General features: G+C 39.3%; 1 non-coding gene across 1 annotated transcript; it reads left to right on the forward strand.

Moving 5' to 3' along the window:
* The first annotated feature begins 12,790 nt into the window (after positions 1-12,790).
* On the forward strand, positions 12,791-12,981 carry LOC131274144 (U2 spliceosomal RNA). Its single transcript, XR_009181356.1, has one exon. It is a non-coding gene; the product is annotated as a U2 spliceosomal RNA (small nuclear RNA).
* The last annotated feature ends 3,788 nt before the right edge of the window (positions 12,982-16,769 follow it).

Genomic DNA, 16,769 nt, shown 5'->3' on the forward strand with positions numbered 1-16,769 from the left:
TCTTTAAAAAAAAAAAAAAAAAAAATAGATGGATGGATTGATGAAAAGAATAGCATGCCCCAAAACAGACATTTTTGTATAAAAGAATTGAATATATTTTTAAGGAAGCACCATGAATCAGAAAGGTGAGGAGACTTCATTCAATAAACATTAGTCACACATACCTACCAATCATACAAGAAAGTAAAAGGAATAAATTTAGATCCATATTTTAAAATATGCCCTATGTTAATTATTTAATTATTATTAATCAAACCATAACAAAGCCTAGACGAAAATAGAAACGTATTTTACATCTGAGGATTAGGAAGATGTATTGGTTTCCTAGCTCCCCAAACAACTACCATACAGTGGGCGGGCTTTCAAACAGGAATTTGTTGGCTCACGGTTTCAGAGGCTAGAAAGCTTGCTTCTTCCTGGGTGTCATATCTTCTTGCTGGCTGGCTATCTTTGGGGCTCCTTGACTTTTCCATCACAGGGCAATTCACATGGAGGTGTCTTCCCATTTCTTCTCTGGGTTCATTGACTTCCAGCCTCTGGCTGCTCACTGTGGCTTCCTCTCTATGTCTGAATTTCATACTGCTTCTAAAGGACTCTAGTCATCTGGATTACAGCCCAACCTGATTCAGTTTGGCCACATCTTTAGTTCCATAGTCAAGAGATCCTATTTACAACGGATCCCCACCCACCAGAATCCTGAGCAAGACTAAAAACATGTCCAAACTAGGGTATACAGTTCAATCTACCAAAGAAGACTTTTAAATTAAAAAGTGATAGATGAAATAACAAAGGGAAAGAAAAATGTTTTGATTATATTGTAATGGAAAAACATCAAAACTCAACTTGGGCAATTAAAGGAAAAACTAGTAAAAATTGGCAATACATACATGAACGTGCTTAATTTTTTTTTACTAGACTTTATTCTAATTCATAGGAAAAATTACTAAAACCCCATTTGCTAACTTGGCAGGGAACATGAACACACAATTCACTAAAGAGAAGAATTAAATGGCAAATAAGCATATGGAAAAATGTTCAGCCTCATTAAGAAATATGAATTAAAATGAGGTATAATTTTCACCTGCTGAATTAGCAAACATGCAATTGTTTTGAAGTCTAATCATACTGAAGAAAGAGCATAGGAAAGCAGTTTAGTAATATGTGTCAAGAGCTTTAAAATGTCAATATTCTTTGGCCCTGTAATTCTATTTCCAGAATCTATCCTGAGAAAATAATACAAAGCACAGGAAAAGTTTTGCAATTCTGCTAAATATTTATTACCGTGAAAAATTAAAAGCAACAAAAATGGGGAAGAATTAAAGTAAATTACTGCATTTCTGTATGAAGGAATTTTGTGATGCTAAGATGATTATTTATGTGGCATTTTTTGTGGTATTTTAATAATATGGGAAAATGTTTATATTATAATGGTAACCAAAAAAAAAAAAGAGATAACATTATGTCATTCATTACAATATAATTCATAAAAAAGAGTAGAGGAAGAACCATGAAATATTACCAAAAAATTATCACTGCCAGAGACAATATCACAATACTTTGGCCCATGCTGAATAAACCCAGCCAAATTCTTGTTCTTTGGCTCTTTTGTCTGTCTGCACCATGTGGCTCATCACCCTTCTGTTAACTCATAATTTCCTCCAATCGAATGATAATAAATTCAATTTGATTTCCTCTTTCTTTCCATTAGTGATGTCAGCAGGTAGCCTTGATTAGACATCAGACATTTGGCCACTTAATCAGATTTGGGAATCTCTTTAGATTTTTAAGAAACAGATTTTTTGAAAATCTGACTTGGATGCAGTTCTTTTGCAGATGACTGCTGTCATTTGTTTTTAGTTGATTCTACTAGCTTTAGTTTTACAGAATATCATCCCCTCAGCCCACAAGTTCTGTAGTTGTATTCTCTGGAGGCTGTGGCTGGCTTTGTGCTGACAACCTGTCTACAGTCTTATTCTCCTACTCACCCATCCACCTTGAGTTTTCTTTGTGGCAGCTGCAGTGTCAAATTCAGCATTTTGGGGAACTGCATGCATGGATGGAAGGAAACTTTGAAGCACGCGGAACCAGTTTAGAAATCCTGCCTTTCCAATCAGAAATGTGGCGGGTACTTCTTGCTGTTTGCTCCTGGCTTGCGTGCCATGGAGCACATTTCTTTTGCTCTTTTTTCCATTTCCTAGCCTCTCTAGGTGACATAGAGAGTAATCGTGGCAGCCAAGGACCCATTTCCCTGAGCCTAATAGGAAATAGGGTTAGTTTGGCATATCTTTGTCTCCTGCTGATTTCTGGTGATCAACTTCTGTTTACTAACGTTTTGCCAGGGAGACATGCAATAGTACTTTTTCCTCATTTTTGAAAATCTGAACGTCTACTTATCTCCAGTTTTATTCTTCATCTTGCTTGCCATGATTTCTCAAAGGTTCTTATAATCACTCCCGCAGTTATTTTAACTGGCTGAAATGCAATGAATTTGGGTGTAGAGATTTGATTTCATTTAGCATGATTAGGTGGTTTCTTTCCAACTTATCTTACATCTAGGTCTTTGACTCCCTACTTAACAATGTTTGTTTTATCTGTTTCAGATGGATGGTCATTCCTGATGGAAAAGATAAAAGCCAAACCAGAATGAAGCAATTTTCTGTCTCCGGCTGCTCCTTCCCACCCCAGTATGTTTACATTAGACTATCTTATCCAATAGATTCAATCCCTATTGTTTTCTTCTTACACTAAACCTAGTTCGTTGACATAAATCTCAACTTCTTTTTATTTATTTATGTATTAATAATGATTACCATTTTTTAAAAAGATTTATTTATTTATTTCCCCTCTTTCCCCTCCCGCCCGGCTGTTTTTGCTGTCTGTTTTGTCTTCTCATTTTCTCTCCTCTAAGATTCACCGGGATTGATCCTGGAGACCTCTGATGGGGAGAGAGGGCCCCTGTCAATTGCACCACCTCAGTTCCTGGTCTCTGCTGTGCTTTACCTTGACTTTCCCCTTGTCTCTCTTTTGTTGCATCATCACCTTGCTGCATGACTCACTTGCGTGAACACTGACTCACCACGCGGGCACTCATGCAGGCACTGGCTTGCTGCAACAGGCTTTCTCTTTTTTTTTCACCAGGAGGCCCCAGGGATCAAACCCAGGTCCTCCCGTATGGTAGGCAGAAGCTCTATCACTTGAACCGCACCCGCTTCCCTAAATCTCAACTTTTTTATGCTTTTTAAAGGTTTGTGACAGCCTTTTGCTGTGATCTGAGGCAAGTTACTTAATCCTGGTTTCCTCTCATCTGTTAAAAGGGGAATAATAATGTAATATTTTATCATTGGGGTTATTCTGAAGATCGAATGAGTCAATATTTGTGAAGGGCTTAGAGGGTAAGCACTACTTATTTGTTAAATGGTCATTTAAAAATCTGTAATTCTTAGAGAACTCTTCTCCCCATTTTGTCTACCATTTCTTTTGTTCTTCTGTCATTGGGATTGTCATAACTGAGTGATCAGAATTAATTTCTCTATTAATGTATGCTATAGATAGCCTTTACTATTTATGAAACACATAAAATATATTTTATCACTTGGCTCACTCCTTATAGTAAACTTTTAAAATTGCTTGGTCATTTTGATCATAGCTCTTTAAAAGCAAATTTATATAGCATTCTTTAATAGTGTTTATGAATGATAACTTTTGAAAATGTTTTTATAACCTGTGTGTTCTGGTTTTTGAATACATTTTCTTTTTCAAAAATTTTCAACAAATAACTGATACTATTTCTCATTCTTACAAAGAACAATAATGTAGTATAACACTTTTTGTTTTTTCTCCCACTGGTATATATTTGATGACAAAATGCTTTAATTCTCATCCACTAACTTATATATAATTTATAGGCCTGATCTACAGAGCGATTAGCAGGCTTATCTGAAAATTCTGATATTTTTTCAGATTATTTAATATAAATCAATTTCTTCAACTTTAAGTAGAGCTTATTTATTGTATGATTTTCATAAACTATATATTTGGGTGAATTTCCCATTCTAAACTTCTCAGGCTTCATTCTAATTTTCTAACTGATGAAATAACTTTAATAACCAGTTTTCCTCCTTTTTTTTTTTTTTTAGCAGTTTGGGAAATGAAGCTGAAATCTAATTTAACATTTATATATTTATGATTTAACACCATGTCCAAATATATAAATAAGGATATGGATTTTGTATGTTTTCTCCTTAGAAGATACGGAAAAGTCAATGTTTGTGGAACTGTCTAAAGTTTTTGTTTGTTTGTTTGTTTTTTTAACTTGAGGAGTAGTAGAGAAGCTCTGTTGGAGGATCCATAGAATTTTTAGTGATTTAGAAAATGTTTGCTTCCCTGTGACAATATGTGTGTTTATTGGGGGGAAAGTGGGCCCACGTAATTTTGGCATTGCCAGTCCATCTAAATGAGCTGCACAGGGAGGGGTGAACAGCATTTACAGCTTCCTGTGCTCTCAATACCTCTGTGCAGAATTTGAAGGAAGTGACCCAGGAGCACATTTAGGTTCTTGCTTCAGCCTACCTTGACAGTCTTAGATGCTGAGACTTCCCTGCAGGCACCTGAGGCCCTGGCTAATTTGCAATATCTGCTGCTTCCTAAATCTTGCCCATGCCTTCTGCTAACTTTACCTTAATAACTGCAGCTTTGCTAATAAGCATCCTGGATGTCAAAAATGTTTTTCTTTTATGTTGGTGAAACTAGCATGATAAATTCTGGAAAAGGAAGCTCGCTGGTGAAATTAAAAGTATTCAATATATGTAGATTGACTAATATACATAAAGATACCCTCCCCAGTCTTGCATGAATAGTGTTTCAGACTCTGGTAAGGTTTGTTTCTCTCGCCTTCAGGAGGGTGCCTGAGACTTGATCCCTAATTGCTTCTGTTTCCAGCCATTGGTTTGGGACAGGGCTTCTTAACTTGGAATAATTCTGTATTTGTGAATGGCTGGCCTGTGACTTGTAGGATGTTTAGTAGTATCCCTGACCTCTACCTACCAGATGCCAAGAGCACCTCTACCCACTGTTGGCAATAAAAAATGTCTCCAGATATTGCTAAATGTCCCCTGGTGAGCAGAACTGTTCCCAGGTAAGAATCACTAGTTTAGGAGGCTTTCTGCCTGCATGACACTGACCAGAGGGGGTAGAATTCTTGCCTAGGATATGTGGCTGTGCCTAAGGGACTACTTCATACAGAGATGGGGCACAGAAAGGACAGCAGTCATTCCACTGAGTTTGTGTCTCCCATGCTCATGAATGTTTGTCCAGTAGACCTCTGTTGGCATAATTGGGTCTGAGCTTTATTCTCATGATAAACTAGTAGTGAGGTTGGCAGTAGCTGGCTAATCCTCTCCACCATAGACCTCTTTGATGGCTTCTGTTACTTACCAAAGAAATCCTAAAAGTTGTACTTATCCAAATTGGCTTTGGTCAATTCCCAAAAGGCTGTCACCAAAGCTTAGTAATTTGCAGTTAGTCAAACAAACAGTAATTTGCAGAAAGCCAAGTTCAACGGGCTTCTGGTAGTCTCCAGAGCAAGGACTACACAACTCGAACTCTGTAGGATTTTGTAACATTTGTGTCTTCCCAACGTTGATTAATGGAAAAGGCTCTCTGCTTGTTTTTGAACAAAGAATATGGTCCTGGGGGTAGGTCATGATGTGATCAGGATTGAGAGGAAAAGAATCCAAGGGAAAAGAACTGATGGGGCAGCAAAGGAGAGTTGGGTCCAGATGAGAAAGAAAATGCCAGCGCTATCCTCGGACTGTTGAGAGTCCTAGGACTCCGCAGTGTCAAATCCACAGGGACAACCCAGATGGCTGCTTTGAGTGATTTGGGGGCATTGCTCTATTGTGGATGGTGTCAGAAATAGACTAAAATTCCAGGACACCTCTCTCTCAAACTACTAAAATTAATTTTTTATGATAAATCTAAGACATTTATTTGGGGAAGTTTGAAAACACAAAAAGAAGAAAGGGATAAATTTATGAAATCACACGATCCAAACCTATTCCTTGTTAACCTTTTTTTGTATTTCTTTCTACTCCTTTTTTCTATGTGTCTATTTATTTATACAAAGGAGGGGAAAGGGGGTTGTGGTCATGGCAACTACCCCTAGGGTTTGCTCCGGAGAAGGAAACATTTCTTTTACTGACTTCCCATCAGGACTAGACTCCCCTTGTGTCTGGGGAAAACTTTCTACAGTGCAAACTTCAGGGGAGTTGCTTTAGGACTTTGATCTTGAACCCCTCTAATAATTTCTGAAGGTTTAAAGGTTTTTATTTTCTTTGAATTGCTGCAAGTGGAGGTTGGAATTTTCTTTGGAGCTCAAGGTTTTTTGGTTGGAAAAACACTAGAATATACTTTTGGTTATGAAGGGGAAAATGCAAAATCCCATTCTAGAAACAAGATTGAATAAAGAAGAGCTAACTGCTATTGAAAAACAGTGTGAAAAGGTTGTCTTCCATCAATGCAGACATTATGATGTTAATTGATTTGAATTTCCTCTGGTGGGACAAAGTGACTTGGTTGGGAAAGACATAATAGAAGAGAGGGTACTGAGCTGAGTAGATTCTTGCTGAGCGCACTTTTTAATTGAGAGCCAAGGAAGGAAATGTCCACTAGGGGGCCCTAATGAAAGATTGTAGCAGAGAATTTAGAAGTGTTGACTTGAAAAGCATTATTGGTTTATTGACCAGTCTCAGCTATTGGAGTATAAATTCTCCAAAGTGAAACTTCGGAAACAAAAGTCATGAATATTTTAAGTGAGAGAGATTCTACTAAATTGCTCTTTAGGAGGACTGTACCTAGATTGTATGTGAAGCCGGGAAAGTGCTGAATTCCTCTAGGCTCTTGGCATGTCACATAAAAGAATTTAAGAACACACCAGTTTGCTAGGCCTGTAAAAAGAATTTACTGGGAAATGGAGGGAAAGAACAGAACTTACTGAGAAATGGAAGAGAAGGACAGAAATATGCACTGATATTTGATGCGGGCTCCTCTATGCTGAGAGAGAGATTTGACTTGTGTGGTCACCTTTTAAGCTATGATTTATTCCTTCCCTTGCTAATGCTAAGGGGAGGGCCCCCAGTTGTTATTGGTTACCCAACCAATGGTGGGGGCCAATGATGAGCCTTGTTTGGAATATCTGGGGCCTCCCCTTGACCTGGAAAGAGTCCCAACTGGGACCTCAAGGTCAAGGTCAAGGTCTCCACGAGTTCTTGTGGCCATATTGTCTGTCGGCCATGCAGTCTGTCAGCCATGTTGTGGCTCTCCTTCTTGTTTCCCTGTACTAAGCTGCCTCATATGGAGTTCTTGTTTTACCCAAACCCTAGGCCAGACTTGCCCAAACTTTATCAGAATGTATGCATTCATATAAAGTAGTAATATTTGTACCATACCCTGGTGTAAATACAAGATGCTTCTGTAGTGGGAAACAGCTGATTGAGAACTCCTTGGGCTTCAGGCTCCTCTCCATCACTCCAAGTGTAAAGGGAGAGATTTCTTTGTATCAGTATAGTTACAAAAAACTTGGCTAGTCACTGTCACCAGTTCCTGAAGAGGTAACCCTACATCTTTGTAATTTTTGAGGTGGGAATGTCCTTTGCTATTCATGGTGGGGCTGGGACTATACCTGGTAGTCCTTTGCTAAAGAGCTGATGGGATGGTATAAACCACATCTGTAATTTTAGGATGGGGTTGACCACACCAGAAAGACAAACCATGTGATTAGGGGGTTGGGGCTTTGAGTCATGTCTTGTCAGCCTGGCCTCCCTTACCTTGTGGCATGGGGTGGGGTACAGGGGGCTGGAAATTGAGTTCTTCATGTTGACATTGATTCCATCAATCATGCCTACATATCGAAACCACATATAAACTTGGGACACTTGAAGCTCTGTTGAGCTGCCATAATTAATAAGATACATTGCTGTGCAAGGAGCATGATGACTGTTTCCACAGCCCACTACCTATTTCCTCACTAAGACCACTTAGTTTTATATGTTTTGAAATGTTGTTGACATTAGGCTTGTTTTTCGTTTCCCAAAGTCATAGTTTACTTTCCCTTTAATGTGATAGCCAGGCTGAGCTACAGAGAATAGAGGAAAACATGAGTGCCCTTGTTGTCTGTGCTTGGTGCAGTGAGGAGGAGCTGCCAATATGATTGGTGAAGAGTCCAGAGTGCTATTCTATAGTGAGAACTGATAACTGGGGACAAGGATATATAAACCCTTTCCTGCTCTCCTGTCATATGGCATGTACCCATTAATATTGGGAATTGGAGACAAAATGTTACAAACCTTCCCCAGACCAGCAGCTGGTGAGGCTTAAGGAGTGTTCAGGTTAGAGTTGAACTCACGTGGCCCCTGGAGTTTTATGGACTTCTTATCACCAAAAATCTTTTTTTTTTCCTTTTTTTAAAAATTCATTAAAAAAAATATATTACATTTAAAAAATATGAGGTCCCCATTCACCCCCACCGCCCCCACCCCACCACTCCCCCACAGTAACACTCTCCCCCATCATCATGACACATCCATTGCATTTGGTGAGTACATCTCTGGGCTTCGCTGCACCCCATGGCCAATGGTCCACACCATAGCCCACACTCTCCCACGTTCCATCCAGTGGGCCATGGGAGGACATACAATGTCTGGTAATTGTCCCTGCAGCACCACCCAGGACGACTCCAAGTCCTGAAAATGCCTCCACATCTCATCTCCTCTTCCCATTCCCCGTACCCATCAGCCATCATGGCCACTTTTTCCACACCAATACCACATTTTCTCGATTATTAACCACAATAGTTCATGAATAGAATATCATTAAGTCCACTCTAATCCTTACTGTATTCCTCCTTCCTGTGGACCTTGGCTTGGTTGTGTCCATTCCACATCTATGTCAAGAATCACCAGAAATCTTGAGGCCAACCTCAGTCCTTGACTTAAGAAGATCAGCCAGATTTTTAGGAAAAGCATCATGTATTTATAGGAACAAGTTTCTTAAAGTAGGGTATGAGCTGGATTGCTGTAACAAAGAGACCCAAAATTATAGTGGCTTAATATATTTTTGTTTCATGTCACACTGCAGGTAGGAATGTCTACTTATGGGGTTATCCAGTGACTTGGTTGCTTTTATCTTGTTGTCCTTCCAATCTAGAGGGCAGCCCCCATTCATATGATTGAATCTGATTTACCAGCACCATGTCCTTATTGTAACTCACAGGAAAGGGCAAAGAATGAGATGTGACAGTTATGTGTAAAACTTCTCATGTCTTTTGGCCCAAATTTAGTCATATGGTATTGTAGTTTGCTAGGGCTACCATAGAAATTTGGTAAGCCACCCAATAAACCTTTTTTAAAAATTAAAAAATATATATTATTAGAAAAGTTGTAGGTTTACTGAAAAATCATGTGGACAGTACAGAGTTCCTGTTTACATTACCCCCACATGCAGTTTTCCTTATTATTCATACTTTTCATTAGTGAGGTTCTTTTGTTACAATTGGTAAAAGAATATTATAATTCTACTTTTGGCAAGGCCTTTTTCCAGTTGCATAGCTAGATGGTGCTTGATAGTAATCCCCTGGTGCCAGGAAGGATCATCCCTGGGAGTCATGTCCCATGCTGGGGGGAAGGTAATGCATTTATATGCTGAGTTTGGCTTAGAAAGAGCCCACATTTGAGCAACAAGTTACCTCTCAGGAGGTAGCTCTTAGGCACCCTGTAATACTAGGCTAAGTTTCAATTGCATAAGTAAAGATTCATAAGTACAGTTATCACTATTAAGGGCCCATCAATGGTCCATTCTCCTTCACTAGTCACTGCCCTGTACTCAGAGGATTCTTGCTGTCCCGTTAGAGAATGTGGCGGAGCTCCCTAGGATGGGAATTCAATATTCTTTTGGTTTTATTGCGTGACTCTCCACCCACTGTGACAATGCTCCATGAACACTTGAACACATTCATATGCCTTATAAGTATGCCCCAGGTGAGCCTCCTCCCATGCATCCCCCATCTCTGACACCCCACACCAACAATCTTCCCCTGTAACAGTTGTAACCCTTCTGCCAAAACTTCTTCAAAATTGAAGCCAACACAATAACCAAATACAATTAATAGGAAAATTATATAATAATGACAGTTTTAAAAATAAAATACAATTTTTAAAAAAGTTTGAAATAATAAAAAAGATATAAAATTAAAAAATATTTTGACATTATCTTTTATTACTGTAAGATCTATTGTCTGGTATGTACAGTGAAATTTTTCCATTTATTCCTCCAGTGTCTTATTTTTTTCATTTTGCCTTCAAAGAAGTTTAAGATTACAGAAATATGACATACAGAATATAGGTGATTCCCATATAAATTGTTAAACTGTTTTCCTCAGTGGCTACACCATTTTACATCTCCCCAACTGTGAACAAGTGTTCCGATTTTTCCACATCTCCTCCAATACTTGTAATTTTCCATTTTTTTAGTAGCCATTCTAATGGGTATGAAATTATATCTTGTTAATGATGCCTAATGATGCTGACCATCTTTTCATGTGCTTTTTGGCTATTTGTATATCTTCTTTGGAGATATGTCTATGCAAGACTTTGCCCATTTTTAAATTGGGTTGTTTGTCTTTTTGTTGTTGTGTTGTAGAATTTCCTTATGTGTTCTGGATATAAAACCTTTATCAGATATGTGCTTTTGAAATATTTTCTCCCATTCTGTAGGTTGCTCTTTACTTTCACAATGAAGTCCTTTGATGCACAAAAGTTTTTTTTACTTTTGATGAAGTCGCATTTACCTACTTTTCCTTTTGTTGCTTATAGTTTTGATGTAAAATTCAAGAAACCATTGACTAACACAAGGTTCTGTAGATGCTTCCCTATATTTTCTTCTAGGGGTTTGATAGGTTGGCTCTTATACTCAAGTAATTGATCCTTTTTTTTTTTTTTTTAGTAATTTTTTATATGGTTTGAGTAGGTATCTACCTTCATTCTTTTGCCTATGGATATCCAGTTTTCCATTTGTTGAAGAGAATACTCTTTCCCAATTGAGTGGGCTTGGATCCCTTGTCAAAAATCAACAGGTCATAGAGGTGAGGATTTATTTCTAAACTCTCAATTGGTTCCTTTGTTCCATATGCTGATCTATGGGAAAGAGCCACTGTGATAGGAAGGGTCAAGAAAAAGCCTCTAGAACTCTTCCTCCTTAGAAAAATGTAAATCAAAAGGGATATCCCACCCATGGAATAAATACATAAGTTAACTTGATTCTCCAGCCTCCCTGACACTTCTTAAGCTGCTCAGTAGACTTTCAAAAAATTCTTGAGCTGCTTCAATTAGATGGAGCAGTTTCTGTTGAAGTCTTCCGACTGATATAACCACATGTGATTATTTCTCCAATGAATTACATAATTAAACTTAGAAAAAGAAAAGAAATTTCAATTTTGGCAGTTGATATATGTATCAAAGAGCAGGAGGCAACTGCATTTTAAAAAGAGAAAATCATCTCTTGTCATTAAATAGCTTCTGCAAGCACTTTGCAGTTTACCACACTAGCCAAGAGGCTGGGGTTGGATACCACGAGTGTATTTTCCCAATTTAAACAATATGTGCACACCCATTTATTGGACCACAGGCAAAAGTCCTGAGGTTTTGTCAAAATCAGAATGCTTCATTATTATGAACAGGGATCTGGGAAACATAACTAAATCCAAAATCTCTGGGATTACTCTGCTACAAACAAAGAACTGAGCTTCACACTGCCATTCCTGGAAAATTAATAACTGGCTTCTAATAGGAAAAGAGCTATAGGAAAAGTAGAAATATGGAAAATACAATTTGCAAAGAAACAGCCAGCATACATTTGGGGACCATAAAACCAACTGAATAGGAAATGTGATTTAATTTTAAAAAGGGCAAAATTAAATTATGCTAAAAAAATTAAGATACAATTTTTGCTGCAGAAATGTTAGAAGCCATATTTACAAAGATACTGCTTTTCTTCATTTGTGTAATATTAATTTACATATGCCTCAGTAAAAGCAAAAATTAAACCACTGAGTTGTTTTGCTTTAAATCAGAATCACTGGCAGGACAGAAACGATAGATGCATTTCATATTTGAGCAATTGTTCATCCAACAACCTTTTCAGCACCTCCTCTGTTTCAAAGAAAAGGCATAGCAAGGGCTGGAACATGAACAAATATCGTACCCTTGGGTAACCAAAATCAGTTTTGCAAGGGTAGAGAGCAGAAAGGGCTGCAGGTAAGCAAGGACAAGCTGATAAGTTCCTTTTTGATTGCATTATAGTAGTTAGATATTATTCGATGTGCAACAGGGACACAATGAAATGTTTTAAGTAAGACAGACACAATTAGATTTATGTTTTAGAAAGATCAGAGCTGCCATGTGGAGAATGGATTGGAGTAGCCAGGGGTGGGCTGTGCAGATGTCAAGCAGCAAGTGTTGCATTTCAGGGGAGGGGATGGAAGTAATAATTAGAAAGATTCAAGAGAAATTTAGGCAGTAAACTAGACAGGAATGGATTAGATAAATATATGTGTATATGTATCGAGGGTGCTATTTCTGACTTTAGCAACTAGGTAGCTGGTGGTACCAATCTCAATTATAAATTACCTAAGAAAAGGATTGACTGTGGTGAAAGTGATAAGTTCAGTGCTAGCGCTAGGTATGTTGAGTTTCAAGTGTCTGTGGAATATGTGAGTTAAGATGTCCAAAAGGCTATTGGGATCACCTCTCAGCCTTTTGGCTAAGATCAAGTAGAGTATTTGTTCTTATCAGTTTAATATCTAATACGTCCTCTACCTGAGGACAATATATGAAATGGATTTTTCGAGCTGGGAGATGAAATAAGGGCTTTCTCCGTCCGTTCCACGCATTGACCTGGTGTTACAGTACCTCCAGGAATGGTGCACACACACACACAAAAGGCTTTGGTGGCATGAATCACAGAGATGAGATCTAGGCTGCAGACGTCGACTTCAGAATCATCTGTGTCATCCCACAGGTAGCTGAAGCCATGGGTCCACAAGAGTGTGAGAAGAGAACATAGGAGAGAACCTTGAGGACCAACAAGCATAAGGGCTTGGAATAGGTGTCCTCAGAGAAGGCTGAGCAGGTCAGGACTGGAGGAAAGAGAGTTTTAGGAAGGGGGTGAGGGAGGTTCTAGTAAGGCAGGGTCTGGGAAGGAACAATGAATTTAGCAATTGATCTCTTTTGTGTGAGTTGTTGATGAGGAAGAGAGCAAAGTTGCCTTTGTACACGGCAGTTTTTTCTCTTTTTCTTTTTTTTTCCCCTCCTCTTTCTTCATCCTTTTTTTTTTCTTTTTCTCTTTGTTTTCTTCCTCTTCCTACCCCTCCTTTTCTCCTTCTTTTTATTCTTCACAGGTCTCTTGAACGCTTATGACCAACGGGATATTTAAAAATTTATCTTCAGACAGCCTTCACATCCTCTGGTTGCTTTTCTTTTTTTTAAGGATCTATTTTATTTATTTCTTTTCCCTTCCCAGCCGCCCCCCCCCCCATTGTCTGCTCTCTGTGTCCATTTGCTGTGTGTTCTTCTGCATCCATTTGTGTTGTCACGTGGCACCAGTAAACTACATCTCTTTTTTGTTGTGTCATCTTGCTGCATCAACTCTCCCTGTGTGTGGTGCCACTCCTGGGCTGGCTATGCTTTTTTCATGTGGGACGGCTCTCCTTGCTGGGCACACTCTTTGTGTGTGGGGTACCCCTACTCAGGGGTGCCCCTGCTGTGCGTGGGCCAGTTCACCACACAGGTCAGGAGGCCCTGGGTATAGAACCCTGGACCCTCCATATGGTAGGTGGATGCTTTCTCAGTTGAGCCATGTCTGCTTCCTGTCCTCTGGTTGCTTTTTATGGAAGCCTTTATTCTGATGTGTCCAAGACAGACTCTGTCATCCACAATCAACTCCCTACCTCCTGTCGGCAATTGTTTGGTCCAGGACAGGCTCTGAGAGGACAGAGGATCTCCTGAATACCAGGATAACCAGTGGGAAAGGGAGGTGGTCTGCTGCGATATTGTAAATGGGGAAGGAAGGGATGCAAACACCAGGCTCGGAGGAAGAAGAGTATTTGAGTTTTGATCAATGAAAGTGAGGAAACAATAGAGGAGAAAATATATCAGATGATTAAGAGCCAGTCCATTGAATTCATGTAAAAAGAAGAGAAATATTCAGGAAGTCCAGATACTGAGAGCAAGGGAGAAAGTTAAGTTCTGAGGTTGCTACAGCAGAAAAACAGAAAAGCTTGAGCAGTAGATGTTAAGCTGGAACTCGTGGTTGGGTAGAAGCTAAGGACGTGTGGGCATTTGCTCCCTGAGGAAATTTCTTCCCTCTTCTCTCACCTATTTTCTCATTGATCTTTTCTATTTTGGTCTACATCAACCTCATCTTCTATTTATTTATGCACTATTTATTCAAAGAAGTATTTGTTGAACATCTACTATACATTATGTAGTGGATATACAGATGGAAAGACAGCACCTCCAACCTCAAGCTACTTAAAGCAGAAATTGGAACAGTCTTTGACTCACTGTGACAAGTGTTATAGAGGAGTTAGGTTCAAGTTCTGCCTGGAGCCTAAAGGGGAGGGCACCTTAGTCTTCTTGGGTGGTCAAAGAAGACTTGAGACAGGAACAAACTTCTATAAATCCTTCTTTGCACATTCAACTACCTCCATGATGCACTTACCCAAAGGACTAATCTCTCCTCTCTGGTACTCTCTTTCTCTAATTGGGCCTTTAGGGATAATCTTCTGGAATGCTCCTGTTCCTGTCTTGACTACTCATTCAGAACCTCTTGGTCTGATACTTTGTTTCTCTATTAGGAAGTTGCAACTTCTGGGTTAGATGTTCTCTTCTCTAACTACTTCTTGGAATATTTTATCCCATGAACTCATTGACTCACAGGGTAAGAGTAACATTTCGTCTCTTTTAGTCTATCTCCTTATTTGTAAGGATAGAAGAAAATTAAAAAAGCACTCTTAACATCCTTACCCTAGGCAAAACCTATTAACACTGATGATAAAGCACTTGGGAATAATAAATGAAATGGACTGTCACTGTATGAACCAGGGTAATATCCTACAGGAGTGCCTTCCTGCAGTTACAATGAGACTCTGGCTCTTAGAACTTCAAAACTGAATGCCCAAGTCTGCTGCTAATGGAGCGTTTTAAGTTAGTGGAAATATTTTCAGAATCAAGTTAGAGTAGAAAACCAAACAAGTTTATTAAGGGCTGCAAGGCTGTACTTCAGGCATTGTTGTAAATAAACTCAGATGAAAATCCACTGCACAGTGAGTATATGCCACACCATGCTATCCCTTTGTTTTTCTACAAGAGATCTGTAGTAGCTTCTGTCTGATTAGAATGTCAGAAAAAGAAAAGATGATGTACTGACCTCAGAATAAAGCTTAAACATTATGCCAATGCATTACATATAAAGAGACATTTTTGCCTTTTAACGGATTATTTACAATCAGTTTACAACTATGATTGTATTTTGAAAACTGATTTCTGGTATTAATAAAATGGATATCTGTGCATTTTTTTCTCATAAAGTGAAATGGATCATCACAACTATAAGTACTACAAAGTTGCTAAGAGCCTTCCAGATCATCAAAGAAAGAATAAATTACTTTAAATGTGTACCTGAAGGTCAAATGGGACTCTACCTCTCTCAGTTTCACTGAGGCAACAATATGATGGATATTAGACACAATAATGAATGTGAAACAGATTGTCACATGCAAACTTTATGAAAGCAAGATTTGAGAAGCAATTCCACAACTCTTGAGACTCTTGGACACCCTAATTCGCTTTGAGAATATAAAGGGGAAGAAAGCGAAGTGACAAGGGAGGGAAGATTTTGTCAGCAGGTTTTCTTGTGAGAGAATGGTTCATTGTGAGTTCCCACCTCTTCTCCACACGTAAAGGAGAGGAGAAGCCATCTTTTAATCCCAGGGAGTTTCAAAGTGTTGTTTGGAGACTTTGCTCTGTGTTGCCTTGAAGGCAACGGCAGTTGAAGGGGCCATGGACTGTGCCTGGCTCTTACCTGGGAAAGCTGAGGAGGCTGGTGGCAGCACTTTAGAGGTCCTGGAGTTGGCTGACATGCCCAGAATTTGTCAGGGTGGAGGATGCATGAGTGTTTCCCATGGACCATATGTGGCAGAGAGCGTGATGGGCTGAACCCTTTGATGTCTGTGGTAGGCAAGTTTCAAAATTGGCCCTCAGTGGTACCCATCTCCAAGAGTTCACGCCCCATGTGATCCGCTCCCCTTGGATGTGGGCTGGACCTAGTTACTTCCTTCTAATGAAGAGAATATGGCAAAAAATGATGGCTGACATGCCCACGGTTTTGGAAGACTGTGGCTTCCACATTGCTGGACTCTCGGTTTTTCTCAGCTTGCTTGCTTTGATGAAGCAAGCTGCCATGGTGAAAGGACCACATGGCAAAGGTCTGAGGGTGAATTCCAGGTGACAGTGAGTGAGGAGCTAAGGCCCTCTGCCCAATAGCCCCTGAGGAACTGAATCCTCCAAACAGCTATTCAAGTGAATGAGGAAGCAGACTCTTCCTAGTTTAGCCCTGAGATGAGTGTGGCCCAGATTTGGGAGAGAACCTGAAGTGAGGTCTAAGCTAGGCCCAGCCTGGACTCTTGCCCTACAGAAATTGCAGGAAGAAATGTGTGCTAC

Source organism: Dasypus novemcinctus, chromosome 17, assembly GCF_030445035.2.
Source record: "Dasypus novemcinctus isolate mDasNov1 chromosome 17, mDasNov1.1.hap2, whole genome shotgun sequence".
In the NCBI taxonomy this organism is placed as follows: Eukaryota; Metazoa; Chordata; class Mammalia; order Cingulata; family Dasypodidae; genus Dasypus; species Dasypus novemcinctus.